At 37.6% G+C, this 13,415-nt stretch overlaps 1 long non-coding RNA gene across 1 annotated transcript in view; it reads right to left on the bottom strand.

Moving 5' to 3' along the window:
- Nucleotides 1-2,330: 2,330 nt before the first annotated feature.
- LOC114487918 (uncharacterized) overlaps nt 2,331-13,415 on the bottom strand; it is a 30,693-nt gene continuing 19,608 nt past the window's right edge. The window contains exon 3 of the long non-coding RNA XR_003683483.1: nt 2,331-2,484. This is a non-coding gene — a long non-coding RNA (uncharacterized lncRNA). The remainder of the gene's footprint in view (nt 2,485-13,415) is intronic.

Below are 13,415 nucleotides of genomic sequence, written 5' to 3' on the forward strand. Positions count from 1 at the left end.
AAACCTGTTGCACAACTTGTTGTATGACTCGTGATTGCACAAGCAAAGGCCATGGATTTTTATTACATATTTTGCTACAAAAAGGACTGCAAAGAGCCAAAAATCCATTGAAGACCGAATGAAGGAATAAGTGTTCAAACTAGGGTGTGAATTATTTAAATACCTGCTGCTAATATATTTTTTTTTCAGCTTTAAAAAGAATTTTTTATTAGAGTTTAGTTGATTTATAATGTTGTGTTAGTTTCTGCCGTACAGCAAAGTGAACCAGTTATACATATACATATATCCACTCTTTTTTAGAAAAGAATCTAAGAAAGAGTATTGAGTAGAGTTCCCCGTGCTATACAGTAGGTCCTTTTTAGTTATCTACTTTGTATTTTCTACTAGTCAAATTAAGAAAAGCTAAATATAAATTTAGCAAAAATAAATACATGAAATTAAAGACAATAATAAAAATAAACAAGGTAAGAGAAATTTTAAAAATTCAAAAGAACCTAAAACTTGCTAAAATATACAATAAATAAAATATAAAAAAACAAGAAACAAACCAAGACAATTTCAAATGAATAATTGAAAATATACATTAGAACATTTAATGAAAGTGCTGTTTAAAAGAAGATAACAATATAATCAGATAAAAATAATGCAAAATTAATATTATTCAAAAGACTAAAGAAGAAAAATAAATGGAACAAAAAAAGTTAAATGATGCAATAATAATATTCTAAGATTTAATACCATGACACAGTGGCATATGTCCTTATAACAGAAAGCCAGTTAACACAGCACAAAATACTTTACCTTTATATATGTGCAAAAAGCCTTTATTTTCTTATTTTTTTAATTAAGAGTTTCCATTTTTGGAAAGTGAAAATGATCCAATATAGAAATACAATTTTATTTAATTAAAATATTCATCACATTTATAATAATAAAATAACAGAAACACTTAAGCAAAGGTTTAAGTTGATTCCAATATAGTCACAATGGTCAGCTCCTCCTGCTGGATGGATCCTATCCTCTACTGCTCATTCAAGGACTTCTCTCCTACATTTTTCCTTCTGTATCTTGAATCGATAAATAATTCCTATCAATATGCAAACATACTTTAACATTTCTCATATCTTAAAATAGCCTTCAACCAGTAAAGCACTCATATCCAGACTGTGAAAACAATATCTACAAATAAGTGAGGAAAAGGGAGCTAACCAAAGAGAAAAAAAAATGTGCAAAAATGTGTGAACTTCTGTCACACAGAGTGAAGTAAGTCAGAAGAACAAATACCGTATGCTAACACATATATATGGAATCTGAAAAAAAAAAAAAAGGTCATGAAGAACCTAGGGGCAGGACGGGAATAAAGACACAGACCTACTAGAGCATGGACTTGAGGACACGGAGAGGGGGAAGCGTAAGCTGGGACGAAGTGAGAGAGTGGCATGGACATATATACCCTACCAAATGTAAAATAGATAGCTAGTGGGAAGCAGCCGCATAGCACAGGGAGATCAGCTCGGTGCTTTGTGACCACCTAGAGGGGTGGGATAGGGAGGGTGGGAGGGAGGGAGATGCAAGAGGGAAGAGATATGGGGACATATGTATATGTATAGCTGATTCATTTTGTTATAAAGCAGAAACTAACACACCATTATAAAGCAATTATACTCCAATAAAATAAATAAATAAATGGATAAATTCTTTTAAAAAAAGTGTGAACTGACACTTCACAAAGGCAATGTCCAATTGGCCAATAAGCATAGGACTACACTGGTCTTTAGTGAAGGGCAATTTAAAACCATATCACCAAAAAAACCCACAAAACCATATCACTATTGATAAAGTGAAATTTTTTACAAAGGCAATGTCCAATTGGCCAATAAGCATAGGACTACACTGGTCTTTAGTGAAGGGCAATTTAAAACCATATCACTATTGATAAAGTAAATTTTTTAAAAGACAGTAAGTGCTGGAAAAATTTCAACAATTGGAACTCATATACTCATAAACACTGTATAGGATTGCTTGGCTGTAATTAGTTAATATGCATGTTTTTTATAATCCAGTAATTTCATTCCTCAGTAAATACATATATATGTTCACCAAAAGTCACAACCTAGAAAAATACATGACTAGAAAATTATGACTGGTACATGGCAGCACTATTCATAAAAGTCCAAAACTGCACAATACCCAAATTCCCTTCAAAACCATGATAAATAAATAAGTTGTAGTATATTCAAATAATAGAAAATTAAACGGCAATGAGAGTGAAAACCCTACAACCACCAGTAAGTAACAAAATGAATAATCATCACAAACATAATGCACAGCAAAGGAAGTCAGATACAAAAGAGAAGCCAGTACTGTTGTGTCATACATAAACATAGGGTCACCCTTTAGGGGAAAATGAGTCACTGCGTGGAGCCCTGGGGGCTTCTGGAAGGTGGTGATAGTCTGTTCTTTGATCTGCAGGCTGTTGAGTTTCTGAAAATTCATCAAAAGGTATATTTAAGGTACATGCACTTTTTGTAAGTTTATGCCTAAAAGAAAAGTTAAAAAAAAAAACTTGACCCCATATTACCCTCAGCTACCACACGTGGATATGATCTTCTATAATAAGCCTTCTCCAATAAGTGTCCTGTACTTGCTACATTTATTGTATCCATTTTCTCACACTGTTTTCTCTGTAGAATCCATTCCAACTGGTCTTTGGTACCTGTCAGCAGTAGGACTCTTTTCAAAGCCACGGATGACCCTAAGCCAGTGGCTGGTTTTCTGTCTTCATCTTACTCAACCTCCCAGCAGCACTTGCCACATTGATCATTGTTCTTGAAAAATTTTTATCCTTTGGCTTTGTGACGCTACATTCTCCCCACTGGCCACTTCCTTGTAGTATCTCTTGCTCAATATAGCAAATAAAACCAGCAAAATGACATAACTAGAATTCACACAACACTACAAACTTCAAATTACCCGTAAGTACAGAAGTAAATGCCTATGTTCAGCAGAGCCATCTCTCAACTTTGCAGACAGATGGGTCGGAGGTGGGGAGGAGGACTTGAAAAAACTGCTGAAGGAGAGGGAATAGGAGAAGAAATGGACATGATTGATTTAAAATCCCCCCAGAAAGAGAAAGTCCACGGTAAGTGTGAAAACATTGAAATATATTTCTGATAAATCAGAGCACTGACAGTAAAGAAGGGAGCTCGTGATGACAAGATTGAGAGGCATCATTTCTGAAGGATGAGGATATAATAAAGAGAGTGGTGTTTTTTGGAGACTGGAAGGTAAAGGGAAAAAAGAAGCAGGAGGGAGAAAATGTGATCATGCTAGGAAAAAAAAGGATAAGAAAACAATATCAAGGGCATACAATCTCTGTCCAAACTAACCAAATAATCCAAACAAACCAAGAATTTCCTACTCTTGAAACAGGAAACTTATAACACTTTGCACTGGCATCTTGTCCACAAACTGCATAGACGTTAGCTGTCTGCATTTACACACCCCACTACTACAGGAGGAATACAGAGTGAGAATCAGACATTTTGTCTCCCAGGTGAAAGCCCTCTCTCAGGAAACCAAGCAAAAGCAGAAGAAAACTCTAAGGCAGTATTCTAAACTGAATTAAATATCCACAGACAAGCATTTGTGGACTTACAGGCAGAATAAGAAATGTATATATTAAGGAAGAAATGAAATAAAATGTGATTGAACTCAGTGAAGAAGAAGAAGAGGAGGAGGAGGAGGAGGAAGAGGAAGAAGAGATGCAGAAAATGATAACAGCAACGATGACTGAATAATGAGGTGCCCCAGGGACAACAGGCTTAAACAAAAATTTAATAAGGGACTTTGGAGAAAAGTAGGAAGATAACCAAAAGAATGAAAATGAGTTTAAAAAAGAAGTAAAAAGGGTGAGAAGAAAATTGGTTAAAATGAAACAGAGGTAGATATAAAAACATAATATGGAGTCTGACAATGAAAAACAAATAATAAAACAGAGCCAGTATGTACTTTTTTAATACAAAAATTCCTGGACATAAAACAAGAACACTTTTTAAATATGGAAGACACCCAACAGGTACCTAAGAACTTTTCTTGAAACAACTACAGAGAAAAAGTTGGAAGCAATAATTCACTCACAACAAAATGACACTTGGCTAAATTGTTAACCTACCGGGATGAGCATCAGACACCTCAGCAAGACTCACTACTTCTCTGCTTCACTATCTGCCTTCCCCCACACTAGGAATACTGCTAGAAATCTGTCCACCCTTGGCATCATTCAAAAATCACCAGTGGGCTCCTGTCATACATATATGTATGACCAGGACCTCTGGTCTACTTCTCTGGGCCTGGAGATCAAAGCCCAGGGACTCACCTTACTTCGCATTTACCTGAGTAATGAACCTCTGAATTACTAACACTCACTCACTGTGGTGAGGTGTGTTTTGACTTATGAAACCTTTAAATGAGAGAGAGCTGGCTGGGTTAGACCTTAACAGTGGTCAACTTCAAGATATATGTTTTTTTGTTTGTTTTGTTTTTTGTTTTTTTTTGTGGTATGCGGGCCTCCCTCTGTTGTGGCCTTTCCCGTTGTGGAGCACAGGCTCCGGACGCGCAGGCTCAGCGGCCATGGCTCACGGGCCCAGCCGCTCCGCGGCATGTGGGATCCTCCCGGACCAGGGCGCGAACCCAGTTCCCCTGCATCGGCAGGCGGACGCGCAACCACTGCGCCACCAGGGAAGCCCAAGATATATGTTAATAAATCTATAAAACTTTAATGATTAAAAAAATCTTAAGGAGTTACAGGCAAATCCTTTTTTGACTTACAGGCAAAAAGATCAATAATTTAAAAGGACCAGAGAACTGACTGACACTAGATTTCTTAAAAACAACATAAAAAGCTAAACAACAGAGCAGCATTTTCAATGAAAAAAATGTGAATCAAAGATTTTGCACTCAGAAAAACTGTCATTTAACTATCAAGGCTATAGAAAAATGATTTTAAACATGTAAGAATCCAGGTTATACTGCACTCTCAAGATCTCCTTGGAGAATCTTCTAGAGGATGAGCCAATCACGAGATAACTGGGACATGGAAGCAACCTAAATGTCCATCGACAGATGAATGGATAAAGATGTGGCACATATATACAATGGAATATTACTCAGCCATAAAAAGAAAAGAAATTGAGTTATTTGTAGTGAGGTGGATGGACCTAGAGTCTGTCATACAGAGTGAAGTCAGTCAGAAAGAGAATCTAAAAAAAAAAATGGTTCTGAAGAACCTAGGGGCAGGACAGGAATAAAGACACAGATGTAGAGAATGGACTTGAGGACACAGGGAGGGGGAAGGGTAAGCTGGGACGAAGTGAGAGAGTGGCATGGACATATATACACTACAAATGTAAAATAGATAGCTAGTGGGAAGCAGCCGCATAGCACAGGGTGATCAGCTCAGTGCTGTGTGACCACCTAGAGGGGTGGGATAGGGAGAGTGGGAGGGAGACCCAAGTGGGAGGAGATATGGGGATATATGTATATGTATAGCTGATTCACTTTGTTATAAAGCAGAAACTAACACATCACTGTAAAGCAATTTTACTCCAGTAAAGATGTTAAAAAATAAATTAAAAAAAAAAAGAGAGATAACTGGGAGAATCTTCAGTGGAAGGAATTGTGACTAGCATTTATTCCACTAAACTGTAGAACTAAGATTGAGGCTCAGGTGTGGAGGAAGTGGAAGAATAGTGAATAAATATTATGTGTTCTTACAAAGTAAAAGTAATGCAACTAAAATAATGGAAGAAAGAAGAGCAAAAGAGGAACGTGGAATAAGCTCACTGTGTGGGCAATAGGCAGACGTCAAAAGGTACTATTAAAAATCAACAGACCAAATAACAAACGTTTATATGAGAAACCAGGGTACTAAGACCATTAGAAAAGTACAACTAAAAAGGTAATCACTAGAAAAAAATATAAACTATTCTAAATACCAAATGAAATTTAAATATTTAAAGAACAAATTAGGGCTTCCCTGGTGGCGCAGTGGTTGCGCGTCCGCCTGCCGATGCAGGGGAACCGGGTTCGCGCCCCGGTCTGGGAGGATCCCACGTGCCGCGGAGCGGCTGGGCCCGTGAGCCATGGCCGCTGGGCCTGCGCGTCCGGAGCCTGTGCTCCGCAACGGGAGAGGCCACAACAGAGGGAGGCCCGCATACCACAAAAAAAAAAAAAAAAAAAGAACAAATTATACAAAACCACTGCAGAAAGAAAGAATATATGACATGATACATACAATAATTGTGAAATTGTAATTATATGAATTTATAAAAATTATAAAATATGAATTATTTCTCATATCAATAAATGTGGATGGGCTTAACTCAGCTATTATAAGAAAACTTTTAATTTTACTATCGAAGTAATGTGAAGCTATAATTCTGTACATGAGCAATATACCTAAAATAAGGTGATCCAAAGGCTAAAATAAAGTTCAGGGACATTTTGGTCAAATAGAAACATTAAGAAAGTAGGATTTGTGATCCTTATAGTGAAGTCAGGTCCAGTAAAAAAAAAAAAAAAAAAAAAAAAGTTAAGTGTGACAGAGGAGGAGGACATTTTTAATGATTAAAGCCACAATTTCCAATAAAGACATAACAATTACAAATATGTATATGCCAAACAAATAATACACTACTAACTTTATAGAGCAGAAACTATAGGAAATAGAATATACAAAGGAAAATCTATGAACTCTTGAAATAATCTTCTTGAATAAAACTAAGACACACTGAAAATACAAAATATCTTAAAATAATGATTAGAAATAAACTACATGTTATATAGAGCAATATTCAAAGCAGTAATCAGAAGAAAATAGACTAACATCATTATAGCAGAAAAACGTAAAGGATGAACAGAAATGAAATAACCTTTTTCACTCTTTTTCTTTTTCTTCTTCCGCTACCTCCCCTCTCCTCTTTCTTTCTAAACTGATTCATCAGAAGCTCTTTTTGGGGGGCAGCAGGACTGCTCTGAATGGGAGGTAGCCATGGTGGCTGAGTCAGTGCCTCGAGCTGACCAACTGGAATGTGCACACCATAGCCTCCCCATCATCAACATCCCTCACCAGAGCAGCACATTTGTTACAGTTGGTGAATGTACATTGTCATCATAATCCGCAGAAGTCCAGAGTTTACATTACAGTTCACTCTTGATGTTGTGTATTCTCTGGGTTTGGACAAATGTATAATGACGTGTATCCATGATATCATAAAGAGTATTTTCACTGCCCTAAAACTCCTCTGTGCTCTGACCATCCAACCCTCTCTTCTTGTCCAGAATGTCATATAATTGGAATCGTATAGTATGTAACCTATTCAGACTGACTGCTTTTACTTAGTGATATGCATTTAAAGTTCCTCTGTGCCTTTTCATGACTTGAGAGCTCATTTCTTTTTAACGCTGAATAACAGTCCACTGTCTGGACGTACCACAGTTTACTAATCCATTCACCTACTGAAGGACACCTTGGTTGCTTTCAAGTGTTGACAATTACGAATGAAGCTGTCATAAACATCTGCGTGCAGGTTTCTGTATAGACATAATTTTTCAATTCAGTTGGGTAAATACCAAGGAGAACGACTGCCGGATCACGTGCTAAGAGTGTGTTAGTCTTATAAGAAACTGCCAAGATGTCCTCCAAAGTGGCGGTACCATTTTGTGCTAATTTGAATTTCCCTGATGACATATGACGTTGAACATCTTTTCATATGTTTGTTTGCTACCTATCTTCTTTAGTGAGATGGCTATTAAGGGCTTTGGTCTATTTTTTAATTGGACTGTTTATTTTCTTATGGTTGAGTTTTAAGTGTTTGTATAATTTAGGTAACAATCCTTTATCAGATGTGTCTTCTGCAAATATTTTTTCCTAGTATGCGGCTTGTCTTCCCATCCCCTAGACATTGTCTTTCACAAAGTAGAAGTTTTAAATTTTGACGAAATCCTGCTTATTTATTTTATGGATTTTATGCCTTTCGTGTAACTAAAAAGTTATCACCATGCCCAAGGTCATCGAAGTTTTCTCTTACGTTATCTTCTAGGTGGAAAAGGCAATTTTTTTAAAACCATTGGAAAAACAGTAAATCAGGTTTAAAACAAAGACTGAAAAATATAGATGTGGACAGTAATATTTTTGGTGACTTTTTGCCTCTCTCCTTACCCCAACTATTGTAGATTAGCATGTTCTGCTTTTCCAATCAGAAAAAAATTTTTCAAAAATGTCCTTGTTGTCCTTTTATGTTGTCCATAGACAGTTTACCTCTTTTTTATCATACTTGGGTTAGATATGTGCACCTAGGATGGCAGGGAAAGTGAGGGATGAGAGTCTTTCTCTACATAGCAACAACTGGTATCAGCATTTTGAAAAGCCCTCTCTTCAAAGGAGAGAGGAGAAGTGATTCTAAGCATGGGCTTCAGGGGTCAGATGGAAGCAGTTTGAGCCCCAGCTCTGCCTAGTACTCAGTATGTGACTGTGAGTGAAGGATTTAGCCTCTCCAACCTTCATTCAGTTCCACTACCTATGTAGTGAAGATCATAAAAGAACCTTCTTTGGTTTGTTGTGAAAAGTTAATGAGATGGTATGCTTGACATGGTGCCTGGTACATGACATTAGTCGATAAACTGTGCCTTTATTTTTTAAAATTCACCTCTCTTATTAACACCAAATACTCCGTGTATTCATGTAATTCATTTTGTATAAAGGTATCAAAACCCACATACTGATACAAATGCACAATGAATAATTAAGGAAGGATTATTCACCTCACTGAACAAGTCACAGCAAGACTTTCTTAAATTATAAGCCACTATAATACATTTACTTTTTGTTAATAAGTAATTCCCAAGACACTTTTAATGAACACAAACATATATATATATAAAGAGAACCAAGCAATTAAGATTTATATACACGAAGAATATACACATCACATTTACATGTCAGTCATCCTCAGTAATGCTAAAGCAACTGAACATTTTATTATCCAGAGCAGTGCCTTCATTCTAGATTATAATCAGCTAGAGAACAAAGGCTATATTTAACTTGCCTTCTTCCTTGCCTCGTATTTGTATGCACTACTAAAAAATACTAATGTCAACAAGCTGACTCGATGTTTTCCAAAGTTTCTCAGAACTGATCCTGTTACGTGAGTGCGCAACACAGAGAAACGAAACAAGTCCCTTTGTGCTAGGATCTGCTCCTCCCTCCAGGCGACTCTAAGCGTCAGGGCAAAATGAGGTTGTCCTTCCTCAGGGCAGGATGGACCAGGCTGCCCAGATTTAGGGAGAAGAGCATAAGCATGCCGTGGTGTAAAAAGCCTGGATGGAGGAGCTGCTCAGGATCAAGAGAACACAAATAAAGGTGCTCAGCCGGTCACTGCACGGTTGGTGAATAAAAGGGAAAGTGGTTCTGAGAAATGCACTCTTGACTGCACAAAGTAGTAACTCCGGCACCATCATAACCTTGCCAGTAGGAGACAGAGCAGAGGTCTTTCTGCCAGAAAAATTCAGGTGAATGTAGGAGTCAGCAGCCTCAAGCGGGAAGCGGCCGCACAGCACAGGGAGGTCAGCTCGGTGCTCTGTGACCCCCTAGAGGGGTGGGATAGGGAGGGCGGGAGGGAGATGCAAGAGGGAGGGGACGTGGGGATAGATGTATACACACAGGTGATTCACTCTGTTATACAGCAGAAACTAACACACCATTGTAAAGCAATTACACTCCAATAAAGATGCTGAAGAAAGAAAAGAATCAGCAGCCTCAGAACCAGGGAGGGGATGTCTGCTTGGTTCTCAGCCCTTCACCTCCAGGCTCCATCTGTGAGGAGGCATAATTTTCTGTACAGAAGAGGCATCCTACCTATCTAGGCCTGAAAAGATGCCCTGGAGAAAACAACACATTGATGTGGAATTTAAAGGGCAGTGGAAACAATAAAGAACATAAAAGGTCAACGGATCCAAAGTCTGGCAGCCGGAGCTTGCCGACCGCTCCTCGTTGGCAGGGCGGGGAGACCCTCACAAAGCACCCTGGGTCAGGGCACTGACAGGAAAACGGTCCTTCTTCCTTGAGCGCAATGATTTGTCTCAACCAAAGACCCTCACTTAGGAAAACCTTTCCTGCGCTCTGCACAGTGTCTTCACTTTTTTATCAAATCATTCTTCAGGTAAAAGCTGTCACATGGAGAATGTTTGATTGCATTGGTTCTTTGCAGAAAGAATAGTTTCTTGAAGCACATCCTCTGTTAGTGGATACAAATGTCTTTAAGATTCACAGGCACAATCTTACACTGGCTAAAATCAAAAAACAGTTGCTACTTTCCTGGCACACAGGAGCTAAATGAATGAAAGTGATACGCACACACACACGTACAAACACACACGAGCCTTTTTTTTTTTCTTTCTGCAGAGTAGAGGTTCTTTTCACGGAATGCAATTTATCTGTTTATATTTTCTTAGAGACCACTTCTACTTTGACAGCCCATGAAGCCCTAGCTAATATTTGCCGACCTTCTCTTTTGAGCTCTAACCACATCTTGATTCCCTTCCTTGCTCTGCTTTGGGTTACCTACATGAGGTGAAATAATTCACTAATTCTATGTAAAATCACATGGCATCTACTTCTGCACTTGTGTGAGACTGGTTGTGTTTAAGGTGCATCTATACTAAGTTAAACAAACATAAAAACCTAGAACCTTAAAAATGTCAAAATGATGTTAAAATCCGTTAAAACTTTAAAGTGGATGCTATTAATTTCCCATCTTTGTGACTGCATTTGCTTGATTTTCAATGTTACTCTGGGTCTGTGGTAAATTGTTGCTTTTGTCAAAGTACCTGTAATTCCACAGGGGAGAAAAAGAAAAGGAGGAAGAAATCAGGAGAGTTAGGAAAATGTACATAACAATGGTATATTTAGGAAAAGATGACGTAGATTGCTAACTTATGCACGTGCTTGTAAGATTTACTTTTGAAACACCTGTTAGATTTTGATTGTAATATTGGCATTGGAAACATTAGAAGCATACTTTTATTTCCTTAATTTTTTAGTTTGTAGGGAATATCTCTTATTTAGTTTATCATATTTATTGTTGAAAAAGTGTGAATGAGTAATCTAACAATACACAATGGAAATTCAGAAGACATAACAAAAATCTAAATATCTTAGGTATCTATAATATCTGACATGGCTCATGATAGCATAGAAAACAGGACTATTCTTAGCCTGACCCCTAGTGTTAAGAGCAAATAAGTGTGGATTCCGACAATATTAAACAAAAAAATTTGTTTCAAAAGAAACACATACCCACAGTTTTTTCATTATAAAATAGTTCATCCTTAGTGAGTAAATACCGAGCACAGAAGCATCAATCCAGAAGAAGCTCAGAGATTAACACCTTCATTTGATAGAAGAGAAACCTGAGCCTGACAATTTTTAGGATCACAGAATTAGTCTAAATCAGGGAGCTGCATTTCAATCTTTGCACCCACTCCACTGGCCATAAATCTATTTTACAACCATGGAAAAACAGTCATTGGCTTTTAAGCCCTGTCATCGCTGCTTCCTGAGCCCTGCCATGGCTAAGATGCAGGTACACTCACTCCTTGCCTGACTGGAAGTTGGTAGGCAAGTTCAAGTTAGTCCAAGGGCACAGCAGAAAGGGCCAGAGAAAGAATTTATTCTTTATTAATCCAGTTCTGAGTTTAGAGTTGTATGACTTTTCTCCAGGCAACAGAGACAATCTTCGTAATTATCCACTTGTTTACAAGACGTTCCCAAATACAGCTCCTTAATTCAACCAACTCCCTCTTTTCTCTGGTAGGAAGAAATCTCTTCTTACAGCAGAAGCCCTCTGAAGCTTTCATCCATGACTTCAGGTGATAATGTTCTTGGCAGATAAAGAAGAGGAGAATTGTGAATTGTTAAAATTGCTTATTTTCTGTAAGATCTGAACATCCAGCTCTTCTGATCTCCTTTGTGCTTATATACTGTATATACCCCCAAATCTGCATGTTTTTAAAATTTATGAATTTTCCACTTCTTTGGATCCTGAATTCAGTCAAATTATAAAAGTTTCCCAATGATGACTGGTTAGCTTTCAATGTTGGATAATTCAACTTTGCTTCCTATATCCAAACTAATGAAGACATTTGCTTCCTAAACCAGGAGATTGTCACCAGGGTATTCTAAGATACTTTTGACAGGATGTAACCTATCAAGTAATTTTTCAGCAGAAGTCTGAGCAGCTAATGTTCTAGTTAACACTCAATTTCCTACCTTGGGAATATTTATAAGATGATTAAAGAAAGTCATGCTTAGAGGCTGCTTCATTATTATTAGTCTTAAAAATGACACAATTCTCATCGTCTTAACTGTTAATTCTCTTGTCTCTTAGGGTGCTGATGGAAACATTTGAATAAAAAAAGCATTTCTGGAGATATTGTTAAAATCAACTTGTAACAAAACTTTGCAAAATTTTTGATGGAGCAGTTGCCAGTGATGAGCGCTGTGTATCCATCTGAATGTCTGCAGTGTTTAGAAAGTTTGCCAAGATTAAAGAAGAAACATACATGATAAAGACAATATCTGAGTGAATACTAACTCTCCTATGTAAACAATGAGGACTAGAATCCCCCTGTCCCTGAACCAGCTTAACGGCTAACCCTTTACCCACCCCTCCAGAGCTCCTTGATTCCTGCCTGATTTCCAAATATGGGGCCCAGGCTCCTAACCATCCTATGAGCTCCTCCACTAGCACTCTGATAAATCTCCTGTGATGTTCAACGTTGGTTTCTGTTGCTTGTATCCAAAATTAAACCAGGTTAGCAACATTACAGGTTAACAAGCAGAAGCTGAATTTAGTTCCAGGCAAAATAAGGCTGGTAGCAATGACAATTCCTATCCATAAACCCAGAGAGGAGTGTAGCACTCCATGGACTGAAGTGGCTAGATTAGTTAATTGCACTGCCACTGTGCTCATCCAAAATCAGATTCATATGAATATATATATATATATATATATATATATATATATATATGTATACATAAAATACCTCTGCTCATCCAAAATCTAATTCCTATCTATATTATAGCAAGACTACTTTGGGAGATTTGCACTGCTTCTGCCATGAAAAATACGAGATCTTGTAGACCCTAGGGTCACAAATGCCAGGCCACAGCACTCTCGGAGGCAAACACGTGTATCATAAGCAGCAGCAGGACTGGTACAATAAACCCATTCGATTCACAATGTTACCATGGTCAACTGAACATGAATTTCTTGGAAGAAAATCAAAAATAAAAATAAAAATTGAGTTCTGGGACAACAGTCTGTCTTGAGCCACCGTAATAAATAGAGTCGGTC

This window comes from Physeter macrocephalus, chromosome 15 (genome assembly GCF_002837175.3).
Source record: "Physeter macrocephalus isolate SW-GA chromosome 15, ASM283717v5, whole genome shotgun sequence".
Classification (NCBI taxonomy): Eukaryota; Metazoa; Chordata; class Mammalia; order Artiodactyla; family Physeteridae; genus Physeter; species Physeter macrocephalus.